A 15,000-nucleotide genomic window follows, 5' to 3' on the forward strand; every position below is an offset into this window, starting at 1 on the left:
ATTTTGAGCTCAGAGACAATACAAGGTTTGTGCGTTGGACAAGCTTGCTCTGAAGAAAAGTATTTTTTGATTTGAAAAATCAATATGAAAATATATTAAAAAACAAAACAAAAAACGTGGGCGAACACATGAGGAGTCCAGCGGCGTTTGATCCCAGACTGGGAAGAGCGTTCCACATCTACAGGACTGAGTCAGACTCTCTCTCTTTGAGCTCCATAGTATTCACACACAGACTCTAAAAGACGAGAGGACTTCCACACCCATCCATGGACATCCCCACGATGCTGGACTCAGAATGCTGACATGTATTGTTCCTTGTTAAACCCAGACTCGGCAGCGAGAGTCATTCCCATCTTCACCCGTGAGCCCAGTAACCGGTCCCTCCACCCCCACGCGTCACCGATCCAGAACCACTCCGAGCCGGCGTAGCTTGTTCCGATGGTCATGTACTACTGTGGTATTATATGATACTGTTACTCATTTTCCTGTCTTCCATACTGAACAATATGCAACGGATGCAGCAGAATGTTTCCAGAGGGATTTGTCATTGTTTTATTTGAAGTGTTTCTTAACATGTGCATTTATGTATTTATGTATTTATGTATTTATGTATTTATGTATGTATGTATTTATTTATTTATTTATTTATTTATTTATTTATTTATTTATTTATTTATATTTCACAGGCATGAATCTTTCACCAACAGAAATATATCAGGAACTATTCTAAGATACTTTAACCTTTTTTTTTTCCATCGATATTCTTCCTCCATCCCATCATGTCTCAGACAGACACCATGTAATAACGTGCTAATAACGTGCTACTAACGTGCTAATAACGTCACGGTTTCCCCCTCGACCCGCTGTGCTGCTTAGATGATCATCTCTAGGATTTCACATCTCTCATGTTCTGTTCCTCTGTGGAAGTGACTGGGTTACGAGTTTATGAATGTGTGTACATGGACGTTACACACACACACACACACACACACACACACACACACACACACACACACACACACTTCAGGCAAAAACAGCTAGGGAAATGACAGCTGTTTGGTATGATCATGTGACTGAGCCAGAATCTTTAACACAATAAAGATAAAAATAAAACAGTCAATATATTGGCAGAACACACTCACCATCTTCTACCTGCACACACTTTGTCTCACTATTGTCCAGCGCTAGCTGATTCTACCCGTCTCTGGCTTCATGCTTTGTCCCTCTGAACTCTCTTCAACCTTTGACCTTTAGGTCTGCCCTCACCTCTCTCGACCTCTAGGTCTGCCCTCACCACTCTTCAACCTTTGACCTTAACCTCAACTCTCTCACCATCCGGGTGAGAGACTCCATATTCGACGGCTTCACCGCCTCTATTCACTTTATAATTGATCACCACCACCACCATCATCATCATTGTTGTCATCATCATCTTCATCACCACCACCACCTTCATCAGCTTCACTCTAGCTAAGATTGTAAACTACTCTCCATTCCTAAGGGTCAGTAGAATAAGGTGTTAAAAAAGAAATGTCTGTATCATAATTTAAAAAGTGCACTATTATAACTATTGCCTGTGATAAAAAAAATATAAAAAAAGAACAATTATGGTTGAATTGATGGTCAAGACAGACATCGACTTTATTGTTATGATTATAATAATAAACTCTAAAATGGTTTACCTGTGATTGAATTTCTGCCATTGCAAAAACATCACTGTGCAAGTGTCTACAAACAGAACATAACCTGACAAGAGGTTCAGTTGATGGACAAGAGCTTTTCTCTCTAACGCTACACCATATCCAATGTGGGCTGTGCCATAGTGGGATTATTATCAGTGATGCCAATTTAGAGACTTTGTCACTGGATTTACCCCCCTGGCGACTTATTTACCCCCCTGGCGACTTATGAAAAGCGACTAGCGACAAATTTAGCTACTTTTTCTGGTCATTTGGGGCATTATTGTGTTGACAAGGAAGCGTACGGAAGAGCATTAGGGCCAACAACTGAGTTTATTATTTTTTTAAGTTTATGAGTTTAAAGTCAGAATTTCTTACTTTAAAGTCAGAATTTCTGAGAAAAAAAGTCAGAAATTCTGACTCTAAAGTCAGAATTTCTGAGAAAAAAAGTCAGAAATAACATCTGAGATTAAAGTCAGAATTTCTGAGATTAAAGTCAGAATTTCTGAGATTAAAGTCAGAATTTCTTAGAAAAAAGTCAGAAATAACTTCTGAGATTAAAGTCAGAATTTCTGAGATTAAAGTCAGAATTTCTTAGAAAAAAGTCAGAAATAACTTCTGAGAAAAAAGTCAGAATTTCTGACTTTTAACTCAGAAGCTTAAAAAAAAAAAAACTTAAGCTGCCTTCACGTCCTTTCTCCCTCGCTCGCCCCCACACACACCACACGCGCTGGGATCCCTCCCGCGACAACCAATCCTATTGTCAGAAACGGCTAGTTTTTTACCTAGATACTGCGACGTTAGGTTAAATTTTAATTAAACCCTGTAGGCTATATTATTTTTCCGTTATTCTTTAGGTTTACAGACCTACGTTGTTTAAAAGAAAAAAGCTAACGTTATATAGCAACAAAAAAATAAGTAAATAGTTAGATTGTTTTTCCATGCCCATCATCATCATCACATGGCTGATGAAGGCTACTAGGGTTGCACTGTAAAAAAAAGAAAAAAAAAGCTAATGCCCCCCCCCCCATCTAGCTACTTCTAGCGACTTCTGGGACAGCCAATAGCTACTTCCCTTACTGAAGAGTTGGCAACATTGATTATTATGTATATAAAAGGGCTATAGACTAGTCTAGTGCACAGTGCAGGGAGACAGACGAATCCTGTGAGTCTTTTTCAGTCTAGGAGGTTATAGATGAGGTGTTTGAATAACAGATGGAGGTTATAGATGGTTTCTGAGAAAGCAGATAGGCTCATTCTTCCGGTCTGTTTGCAGGGGCGGTCCCGGGACTAGCCTGGCGTCACCAGTCTCTCCTCGGGGGAGAAGAGCCTGGTATCTATTTACTTCACTGCCTTAAGCCCGCCCCATCATCCGGCTCGAGACTGTAGAGCCCGCCTCCAACATCCGCTTGCTTTATTTTTCCTTAACCGGTAGTTCTCCTCGCATCTTCTTTTACAATTTTCGTCGGTGTTGTGCCTGGTGATGCCATCGCGAATGTTATCTACTCGAAACTTCACCATGTGCAGTCTACAGTAAAAACATTACAACAACTGTTCGTCTTCCGGTCCAGACTGGATGATTATGTGATGCGTCATCGCGCTTCCGCTCTAGACCGGCGAAACAACACCGAACGAGAAAGAGCCAGACCAGACTGGCCACGCCCCCTTTAGACTCGTCCGACGAGACCGCCATGTTATGCAGGGCATCATTTGGAACATGTTACTGTTGGGCTTCAGAGCTTGCCGAATCGTTTTGTTCGGTAAGTGACTAGTGACTCTTATTATATTTTAGTATCAGCCTAAATACAGTTAGACTAGCCTTTTAAAGTTTTATGAATACTCGTAGGCGTTTGCAGGAAGAGAATGGTAGCCTAATATGGGTATTGTAATGGTAATTATTTACTTGTCTCACAATTAAATTGCATAGCTAACTGGTTAGAATAACAGACTAGTCTAGCTGCCCTAAGCTAACATTACACGGATAACATAATTTATTCCACTCACATCGACTATTAACACTGTTTTATGTAATGTAATATCTTGACTTGTTTTATGAGGGTATATAGAGATAGTCCCTCATATAGCTAATTGTCAAACTTGTATTTTGCGGCTTAACAGAATTTATTCATATTAAGGTAAAATGTCCTGTTGGACTCAAGGATTAACTGATTACATTGTGGGGGACAAAGGTCAAGGGTCACTGACATCACAAAAGGTGTTTTTGGCCTGCTGAACACGATATCTCAAGAACGGCTTGACAGAATTTGTACATATTTGGCCAAAATGTCCAGTTGGATTTAATTAGATTATTTGGATTAGATTTTGGTATTCAAATGTCAAAGGTCAAGGTCAAACAAAAGGCACTTTTGAACGCTAACACTAGCTAGCTAATGCTAACGCAACAATAAAGGTAGTGCTAGCTAGCTAATGCTAATGCTAGCTATCTAATGCTAATTCTAACACATTAGCGTTAGCATTAGCATTAGCGTTTGCTAGCATTAGCATTAGCTATTCTAGCTGTAATGCTAGCTAGCATTAGTGTTAGCTAGCATTACAGCTAGAATACCAGCAAGCTAGTGTACACAAGCACCATCCACATCAACACAGGGGCCCTCTCTCAAGACCAACCAAATGTTAACTGCAACTTGCATTGTTGGGCGGAGGCATTTAGCCGCTACGTGGTTTTTCTAGTTGATACTGTTGCTAGTGAGAATCAGGGTTCCCATGGTCATCAAGACGTTATGGAAAAATTATGGAAAAGTTGTAATTTTTATTGGTAAAAATGAGTGGGAACCCTGGAGAATACACCATATACACCTTAACAGTATACTGGCGGGGGAGGGGGGAGGCTGCATCTATAATCTCTTGGCAAGTCACAATAAAAAAAAAAAATTGTCACAATATAATACAGTAGAACCCCACTCATCCGAACTTCAGAGATCCGAACCTCCCGGTCTACCGGACAGGCTTAAAAAACGTTTCTTTTTTTTTTAGCCTGCTATCTGGTTACTGGTAGGATTTTCATTACAGTACTGTAGGCCTACTTGCATTTAAATCTGTCATAATAAACATGTACTGTATCCTACTGTGAATAAAAACAGAATTGTATGTAGACCTACATGTTGCCTGTAGGCTGTAGCCTACTGTCACGTTTCATTTCTTTCTTACTCTACTCACGTCAGCAACCTGAAGCAAAGGAGTATCGAGTCATTTTTCGTTCCCAGTTAATGGACTTCAGGAACACAGACGTGTTGTAAGCATGTAGATTAGCCTACTAGGCCTACTGTATTTTTTAAATAATAGCCTACAGCCTAGGCCACGTTAGCCTACATCAGTTGTTTAGGCTGCAATAGCCTAAGACACGACAACTTGTCTGTCATTTCATTTATTTATTTATTTATTATCATTTGCTCTAATTTTTCTAATGTTGGGTTGTTTTTAGGCTATACCATTTTGTTCTGTGAATACAGTAGCCTATCGATGCAGCGTAGGCCTCATTTGAGAATAAAGTACTGTATTTGATCAAAGCATGCACTCAAGTGGAAATTCGTTTATTTTATTCTAGGCTACTGTATGCCTATTATAGGCTAGGCTGTATGAGTTTAGTTGGCTATTTGATTGCAATTTTGATGCATTTTCACAAGTAATTAAGGGTATTTATCGGTCTATTATGAGTCTATATGAAACAAGTACCACTTATTGAATTTGGTGCATTTTAACATATGTTTCAGTCATCCGGACATTTCAGAGATACGAACGACATTTGGTCCCATTGGTTTCGAATAAGTGGGGTCCTACTGTACAAGCATTCCAGCTAATCCCAGTGATAGGAAATCCCACTTGTGCACAATTACAGGGACTTTCTCCCAGATGATCTAACATCTACCATTTAAAATATACACAGTGAATCTGTGGGATCATTGACGTCACATAGTGGGATGCCCTGCACAAGATGGCTGCCACGTCGGACGTGAGTCCATTGGAATTCTACAGCACAATGGCCAGTCTAGTTCTTTATAATGTCTATGCCCCAGACTACCCGGGACTACTAGGTCTGGGCGTGTGAGCCAATGGTATTGCTGCGTGTTTCTCGTGGACAGCATCGCGGTCTGTGCCGTTATATTTGAGCCATCACCAGTGTGTGTGTACAGTTACAGTACAGCCCATGTGAACAGGAGAGGAGGCCACAGTGACTGAAGAGAAAAGAGAGTTTACAGACGGAACCAGTCTCCACGTCAGAACTTGGCTAACGTTACAGTTGTCTGCTCTGCTGACGAATACTCGCATATTCGGTTCTCATACAAAACAGGTATGTTGACAAACCCTTTAAACATGTTTGTGCATATTAGATTGCTAACGTTAACTCATGAAGCATGATGTATTTGGAAGTTGTCTGCTTGAATGAGCTTGATGCATTCCTACGAGCAGTTGGTTGTCAGGGCGCCAGTCAACTAGCCGGTGGTTGATGCTAGGCTAGCTAGCTAACTAGCCTATGGTAGCTACTTATTCGAAATGCCCATCTGTAGCTACTATAGTCTATAGACACACTAGCCTAGTTGGCTACGCTACGTTAACTAGGCTTCGCCAGCTGGGTGCTTGTTTGCAAAACAAAAGGTACTGAATTGCTCAATTACCGTTATCCGTTATGTTGTCTTTGCTCACTTTAGGTTAAGTAGCTTCCTAACTAGTGCTAGCTTGCTGCTAACAACGTAGAGCAGCGGAGAGCTAGGCTATTAACAAAGATAACGCGAACCAGCTCACTAGATGTAGACCGTGCTGCTCGTTACCCTCATTGAAGCGTGTCCAGGCGTGGATAGCTAGCTGCTAATGTTATGTAACGTTAGCTAAGTGCATTTCTTCAAACCGACCGGCTAGGTTTGCTTTTCAAACAACCTGTAACTAACGTTAGCTACTTACCCCGCATTCGTTTTTGTATGATCTGTTATATATATATATATATAACTAACTCTTAATTAAACTAAACTGTGTTGGTTTTCAGAATTGGGGTCACGAACTTGGGCTTGACCCCGACTTGAACATGTTGGTGCACTGTCCACAAAGTACTTAACTAGGAATGTACGTAAATAAAAGTATTGAACATCTAGAAATATTCTTATACTAAATAAAATAATTTGAAAATAATAGTTGTATTACTAACGTTAGTAGATGATTAACGCTAGACCTACCACGTGTACAGCAGTATGACTTGAATGGTTATGTAGGGCAACATTACGGTTCATTTCACTGCTGTACTAGGTCACTTAGTCACTTAGCCTACTTAGTGGTTGACTTCCTGTGTTTACAGATGATATGATTGTAGATTAGATTATAGCATGAAGGGAGACAGCATGAAGGGGAGACAGCATGGAGGGAGACAGCATGGGGGGAGACAGCATGGAGGGAGACAGCATGGAGGGAGACAGCATGGAGGGAGACAGCATGGAGAGAGACAGCATGGAGGGGAGACAGCATGGGGGGAGACAGCATGGAGGGAGACAGCATGGAGGGAGACAGCATGGAGGGAGACGGCATGGAGGGAGACAGCATGGAGGGAGACGGCATGGAGGGGAGACGGCATGGAGGGAGACGGCATGGGGGGGAGACGGCATGGGGGGGAGACGGCGTGGAGGGAGACGGCATGGGGGGGAGACAGCATGGAGGGAGACAGCATGGAGGGAGACGGCGTGGGGGGAGACGGCATGTGGGGGAGACGGCATGGAGGGAGACAGCATGGGGGAGACAGCATGGAGGGAGACAGCATGGGGGGGAGACAGCATGGAGGGAGACAGCATGGGGGGGAGACAGCATGGAGGGAGACGGCATGGGGGGGAGACGGCATGGGGGGGAGACGGCGTGGAGGGAGACGGCATGGGGGGGAGACGGCATGGGGGGGAGACGGCATGGGGGGGAGACGGCATGGGGGGGAGACAGCATGGAGGGAGACAGCATGGGGGGAGACAGCATGGAGGGAGACAGCATGGAGGGAGACGGCATGGAGGGAGACGGCATGGGGGGGAGACAGCATGGAGGGAGACAGCATGGAGGGAGACGGCATGACATCTCTCTGAGCAGCATTCATACAGTAGCACAGATAAGAGTCACTGCTGTGCAGCAGCTATCAGGAGCTGATAGCGGTGGGTTCATCAAGATCACGTGGTTCTCAGGACCTGATGTGGACGCTACATTGAATCACAGATGTAACAACTAATTAAAAGAACACAAATATTATAACTGATGATTCAGCAAGCATGCACTTTCAATCTTTAAACCTCTACAGTAGCAATGGCATCTAGAAGGGCAGTCAGAGTGCAGACCTCTGCCATGATGCATGTCGTGAGCATGTGCAGTATTACCAACTGTACCGATACACGACGGCAAACGGCAGCACTTGATGAGCAGCTGGGTCTGACACAGCTGGGGTCGGCCGAACGGCTGCTCTTCAGCTCTGCTCTCTTATGTATCTCAGCTAACTAACTAGCTAGCTAGATATGATAGGACCGATAGCGCTAATCTAGCTAGCTACGAGCATAACTAGCTCATTTAAAGCAGTTGATCTTTGCCATCAGGCCATGAGTAAATTATTTGGGTCCTAATACTAGCTGAATCAATCTCAGTGTGCTATTGGTTACGTTATTGCTAGAAGCTAACTAGCATGGATGTGTTAAACATTGTGAAGTATGTGCCGGTCTGGTCTATCTGACAATGTTATGGAAATGATAAATATCCGCCCCGGGATTCGGATCCGCTCCGAAATGTCATGTGTTCTTCCTTTGCCCCCGTGCCACACCCCTCCACCAGGTTTCATGGAAATGGGTGTGGTAGTTTTAGCATAATCCTGCTGACTATCAGACTGACTCACAGACACACGGCTCCCAGAGCATCAGGCTAGGACTTCGCCCTGGACACCGGGGGCGGTGGCCGTTCGGCTACTTCCTACTGTGTGTTCTTTCTGTTATCTGGTTCCAGGGATAGCGGTCACTATAGTTGAGATAAGGAGCGAGAAGGGAGGCTGCTGAAGGTGTGAACATTACCGTGCTGTGATTGGGCGTCAGTCAGAGACTTTGCTGGATACTTTTCTGATATCGGTCGTCAAACAACAGCATGTTTATTTTGCATGTCTATTCAGTTGGTTTTTTCAGCAGGCCCGGGGACATATGCTAATGAGTGAAATTAGCCTGAGTTTAGCCGACTGTCTCATCACACATGTTTGACTGGTTTTGCTGAGTCAAACCAATACCTGCTGAGTGAATCCCTGCCAAGGATCTCTTCCCCAACTGGCTACTGTAGTACTAGGGCTGCACGATTATGACAAAAGATAATAATTGCGATTATTTGCTTCAAAATGGTAATTGAAATATTAATCGCAATTATTAACCGCAAAGTAATAGCTTTAGCTCTGAACAGTTTGCATATGACCTGCTGGGCTTGAGCGACATCATCTTTTTCATAACCAAAATGCTCCCAAATCACAGACGTTGATCCCTTTCTTGCTACCAACTCACTGACCTCGTTTTCGCTAATTTTCTCACTACTCACGGCTGCAGGTACTCTTGTGTCTTGACCTACTGCTATCTGTCTTCTCAGTGAAATTTCTGCGCACAGCGCACTCAGCGGGAACGCATGTGATTGGTCAGACAGCATAAGCGCCTGTGATTCGTCCATGTAGTCCTAGCACACTCAATTCAAGGCAAAATTATTAATCACATTAATTGCGGCCTATTGCGATTAGTTAATCGCAGAGGTCCTAATCACGATTTTGATTAATTCACGATTAATTGTGCATCCCTATGTAGTACAGCTCTAAAGGTTTTACTACAGCTCTGTGGAAAGTGTGACTAGCTAGTACAGCTCTGTGGAAGATGTGACTAGCTAGTACAGCTCTGTGGAAGGTTTGACTAGCTAGTACAGCTCTGTGGAAGGGTTGACTAGCTAGTACAGCTCTGTGGCTGTTGTTCAAACATGACCTGTTAGGTCCGTCTGTAATCTATCATGTCTCTTCCACTGTGGGAACATTCACCTTTCACCCAGTTTACACCTCCCTCTCTCTCTCTTCTCTCTCTCTCCCTCCCACCCTCTCTCCTCTCTCTCTCCCACCCTCCCTCCCTCTCTCTCTCTCCCACCCTCCCTCTCTCTCCCTCCCTCCCTTTCTCTCTCCCTCTTGCTCCTTCTCTCATTCTCCTCTCTCCTGCCCTCCCTCCCCCCTCTCTCTCTGTCTCTCCCTCTCTCCTCCATCTGTCCTGCCTGGTAGTTTTCCATCGCTCCGTGCCAGAGGATGAAAGGATAGAAGAGAAGGGGAAGGATAGAAGAGAGGGAGAAGAGAAGAGAAGGATAGAAGAGAGGGAGCTTCTGTTACAAATAATAGAATGTAGAGGATGAGTGAATGAAGGCCTGGTTGGTAGAGGATGAGTGAATGAAGGCCTGGTTGGTAGAGGATGAGTGAATGAAGGGTCTGGTTGGTAGAGGATGAGTGAATGAAGGCCTGGTTGGTAAGAGGATGAGTGAATGAAGGGCCTGGTTGGTAGAGGATGAGTGAATGAAGGGCCTGATTGGTAGAGGATGAGTGAATGAAGGCCTGGTTGGTAGAGGATGAGTGAATGAAGGGTCTGGTTGGTAGAGGATGAGTGAATGAAGGCCTGGTTGGTAGAGGATGAGTGAATGAAGGGTCTGGTTGGTAGAGGATGAGTGAATGAAGGCCTGGTTGGTAGAGGATGAGTGAATGAAGGTCTGGTTGGCGTTCCTGTGGGTCTCAGCCTGGATGGACTGAGAGTTACGGACGTGGCCGTCAAATATCCAGCCATTGTTCATCATTTGTTATTTTTGTATCAGCTGTTCAGGCTAGTCTCATCTCACGTGTCAATTGGCCACCCTTATCCCCAAAGACAACACTCCAGTCCTTATGAATAGCTGTAAATAGCACCGCCATTAGCGGTGTCTGTGGGTGGGTCGCGGTCTCTCTGACCCGCTCTCCTCAGGACGGGGTCCACTCCACACGCCACAAAAACAGCTTCTTTGTCACGGCCATCAGACTCATTAACGAGGCTCGTGTCCCCCCACGACGCCCCCCCCCCCCACTGACACTATACCCCCCTGGACCACTTGCACACGACCTCTGATTGTTCCACACACCTCACACACATTGGACACACTATGACATCGCTCATCCACCACTCTACACACACACACTAATTTAATAAATAATTAAAATGATTAATCACATTAATTTCGGGCTTTTGCGATTAATTAATCGTGGAGGTCATAATCACGATTTTGATTAATTCACGATTAATTGTGTAGCCCTACTGCACCCTGTCCTGCCCTGCCCTGCACCCTGTCCTGTCCTGTCCTCTCCTATCCTGCACCCTGTCCTGTCCTGCACCCTGTCCTGTCGCATCATGCGTCCTGTCCTGTCCTGTCCTGCACCCTGTCCTGTCCTGCACCCTGTCCTGCACCCTGTCCTGTCCTGTCCTGCACCCTGTCCTGTCCTGCACCCTGTCCTGTCCTGTCCTGCACCCTGTCCTGCACCCTGTCCTGTCCTGTCCTATCCTGCACCCTGTCCTGTCCTGTCCTATCCTGCACCTTGTCCTGTCCTATCCTGCACCCTGTCCTGTCCTGTCCTGCACCCTGTCCTGTCCTATCCTGCACCCTGTCCTGTGTCGTCTACAGCAGCGTATGTCTTAACGCTAGTCAGATTCCTAGTGTATTCCTAGGATATAATGTATGGATCATAAACAGATCTTGAATCTTGAAAACCATTCACTTTAGATAGAGTGGATTGAAGTAACCAGAGATATAGGATAGAAGTAACCAGAGATATAGGATAATGCTATCATGGTATGGAGGTAACCTGAGATATAGGAGATAAAACCCTCCTGTCCTGCATTAATGAGGTCTATACATGAAAGTGTGAAGTGATCAACCCTGCGCAGCTCTGAGAGAGAGAGAGCGCACCACTGAACAGATGGGCTTATCTGTGCTGGCACCAACCTGGAGATGGACCGCAGTGTGACTCTCTCCCTCTCCCTCTTTTTCATTCTCTCTCTTTCTCTCTTTTGTTCTTTCTCTCTCTCTCTCCCTCTCTCTTTCTCTCTCTCTTTCTCTTTCTTTCTCTCTCTTTCTCCTCCCTCTCTCTGTTCTCTCTCTCTCTCTCTCCTCCCTCTCTCTCCTCAGTCTCTCCCACAGAGCCGGCTGAGGCCTACAGAGTACAGAGGGTGTGTGTGCGTGCGTGCGTGCGTGCGCGTGTGTGTGTGTCAAGGTTCTAATAGTTTTGCTTTTTTCATTATTTTTTATTTTTATATCGTTTTAACTTTGTTTTCAATTTCAGTTTAGTTTTGATTAATTTTAAAGCAGGTTTGCTAGTTTTTTTTTTGTTTTTTTTTTAAATGCTTAGTCTTAGTTTAGTTTTTATTAGTTTCAGAATTAGTTTTAGTTTTTTTCTTCTGCGCTAGCCTCGTGAGACCATCCTGATCTTGTGAGCTCACGTTGTTTCACTCCATGTGAAAAAAACCATCTGGCGAACGTCAGGTTACAGGGGCACAGCTGAAGAAAAATGGAGGATAGATTTCATATCCACCCAAAATACTAGGCTTATGTATGAAATGAAAAAGACTAAAACTAAGGACATTTTCTCAATAATTTGTTTATTTTAGTTAAACACACAATACAGTTTTAGTTAGTTATCGTATTTTTGTAAAGCCTAGTTTGTATTTTTATTTCAGTTAACTAAAATGTTTTTTCACACCTAGTTTTAGTTTTTTAGTTAGTTTTCGTTAACTATAATAACCTTGGTGTGTGTGTGGTTGAGTCTATTAGCCTACAATGAACAAAGGGAAGGATGTGTGTGTTAGACAGGGTTTCTGTATCAAGCGTGTAGACAGGGTGTCTATAGACCCTGAGACGGGGTGTTTGTGTAGACAGGGTGTCTATAAACCCTTAGACAGGGTGTTTGTGTAGACAGGGTGTCTATAGACCCTGAGACGGGGTGTTTGTGTAGACAGGGTGTCTATAGACCCTGAGACGGGGTGTTTGTGTAGACAGGGTGTCTATAGACCCTGAGACGGGGTGTTTGTGTAGACAGGGTGTAGACCCTGAGACGGGGTGTTTGTGTAGACAGGATGTCTATAGACGGGACGTTTCTATAGACTGGTCTGTTTCTATAGACGGGGCGTTTTTTATAGACAGGTGTTTCTGTGGACGGGGCGTTTCTATAGACTGGTCTGTTTCTATAGACTGGTCTGTTTCTATAGACTGGTCTGTTTCTATAGACAGGTCTGTTTCTATAGACTGGTCTGTTTCTATAGACTGGTCTGTTTCTATAGACTGGTCTGTTTCTATAGACAGGTCTGTTTCTATAGACAGGTCTGTTTCTGTAGTCTGTTTCTATAGACAGGTCTGTTTCTATAGACTGGTCTGTTTCTATAGACGGGTCTGTTTCTGTAGACGGGGCGTTTCTATAGACAGGTCTGTTTCTATAGACTGGTCTGTTTCTATAGACAGGTCTGTTTCTATTGACAGGTCTGTTTCTGTAGACGGGGCGTTTCTATAGACAGGTCTGTTTCTATAGACTGGTCTGTTTCTATAGACAGGTCTGTTTCTATAGACAGGTCTGTTTCTGTAGACGGGGCGTTTCTATAGACAGGTCTGTTTCTATAGACAGGTCTGTTTCTATGGACAGGTCTGTTTCTATAGACTGGTCTGTTTCTATAGACTGGTCTGTTTCTATAGACTGGTCTGTTTCTATAGACTGGTCTGTTTCTATAGACGGGTCTGTTTCTATAGACGGGTCTGTTTCTATAGACGGGTCTGTTTCTATAGACTGGTCTGTTTCTATAGACTGGTCTGTTTCTATAGACAGGTCTGTTTCTGTAGACTGGTCTGTTTCTGTAGACAGGGCGTTTCTATAGACAGGTCTGTTTCTATAGACAGGTCTGTTTCTATAGACGGGTCTGTTTCTATAGACGGGTCTGTTTCTGTAGACGGGGCGTTTCTATAGACAGGTCTGTTTCTATAGACGGGTCTGTTTCTATAGACGGGTCTGTTTCTGTAGACGGGGCGTTTCTATAGACAGGTCTGTTTCTATAGACTGGTCTGTTCTAGAGGAGATCCTCAGGCGTTATTGGTAACCTAGTTGTGAGGGGAAAAATCAATCTGGAGCTGGGAGACTGTGATTGGCTCAGGCAGAACACTCAATCCACAATGGCAGCAGGGCTGTACATTAAAGGAGTAGTAAAGGGAAAATGCATGTTTAGCCCTGTTTTAAGGTTACTTATGATCATATACAATGGTTCAGATCAAAACGTTGACAAAACTAGCACTTTTGAGAAAGTTGATAATTGCTCAGGAAAAAAACGCTAACGTTACATACAAGTGGCTCACTGTCTTTCACACGCGTGCTACAGGGCTAATAAATTAATCGCACAGACATTTTTTTTCATAGCACGTGCGACATGTATGTCGCAATGTACAGCCCTGGGCAGTCAGCCAGTCAGCCAGCCAGCCAGTCAGTCAGTCAGCCAGCCAGTCAGCCAGCCAGTCAGTCAGCCAGTCAACCAGTCAGCCAGTCAGTCAGCCAGTCAGTCAGTCAGCCAGTCAACCAGTCAGCCAGTCAGTCAGCCAGTCAGTCAGTCAGGTCCCAGTCTAGATCATACGTTCAGCTCCACTATAGCTGTGTCCCTGAACCCCTCAAGCGAAGCCCCGTTGGCGTAGGGATGTGTGTAGGGCAAGTGGAGACACGCATAGCTGGGTGCTTGGCTGACATCTTGGAGTGGATGACGACACATCACCTCAAGCTCAATCTGGACAAGACTGAGCTGCTGTTCCTCCCGGGGAAGGGCTGCCCGCACCGGGACCTGGCCATCACCATTGAAGACACAGTGGTGACCCCGACTCGGACTGCGAGGAATCTGGGTGTGACCCTGGATGACCAACTGTCGTTTTCCACACATGTCACATCCGTCACACGATCCTGCAGATTCATGCTCTACAACATCAGGAGGATTCGACCTTTCCTCACTGATGAAACGGTGCAGGTGCTCATCCAGGCCCTGGTCATCTCCCGCCTGGACTACTGCAACTCCCTCCTTGCGGGGGCACCGGCGTCAGCCATTAAACCTCTGGAACTTGTCCAGAAAGCTGCTGCTTGCCTGGTGTTCAACCATCCCAAGTTCTCCCACACAACTTCCCTTCTCCGTTCCCTACACTGGCTCCCTGTAGCGGCTCACATCCAGTTTAAAACTCTGGCACTAGCCTACAGGGCAATGAAAGGAACAGCCCCCTCCTACCTCCAGGCCATGGTCAAACCCTACACCCCCTCCCGACCGCTACA

The 15,000-nt window shown here is 44.7% G+C and overlaps 1 protein-coding gene across 1 annotated transcript in view; it reads left to right on the forward strand.

The window, feature by feature from the left end:
* Nucleotides 1-5,847: 5,847 nt before the first annotated feature.
* LOC311323706 (carnitine O-palmitoyltransferase 1, liver isoform-like) overlaps nt 5,848-15,000 on the forward strand; it is a gene marked incomplete at its 3' end in the record, with an annotated part of 19,281 nt that continues 10,128 nt past the window's right edge. Inside the window, exon 1 of the mRNA XM_084456002.1 lies at nt 5,848-5,988. The remainder of the gene's footprint in view (nt 5,989-15,000) is intronic.

The sequence above is a fragment of the Borostomias antarcticus genome, assembly GCF_949987555.1.
Source record: "Borostomias antarcticus genome assembly, chromosome: 22".
Classification (NCBI taxonomy): Eukaryota; Metazoa; Chordata; class Actinopteri; order Stomiiformes; family Stomiidae; genus Borostomias; species Borostomias antarcticus.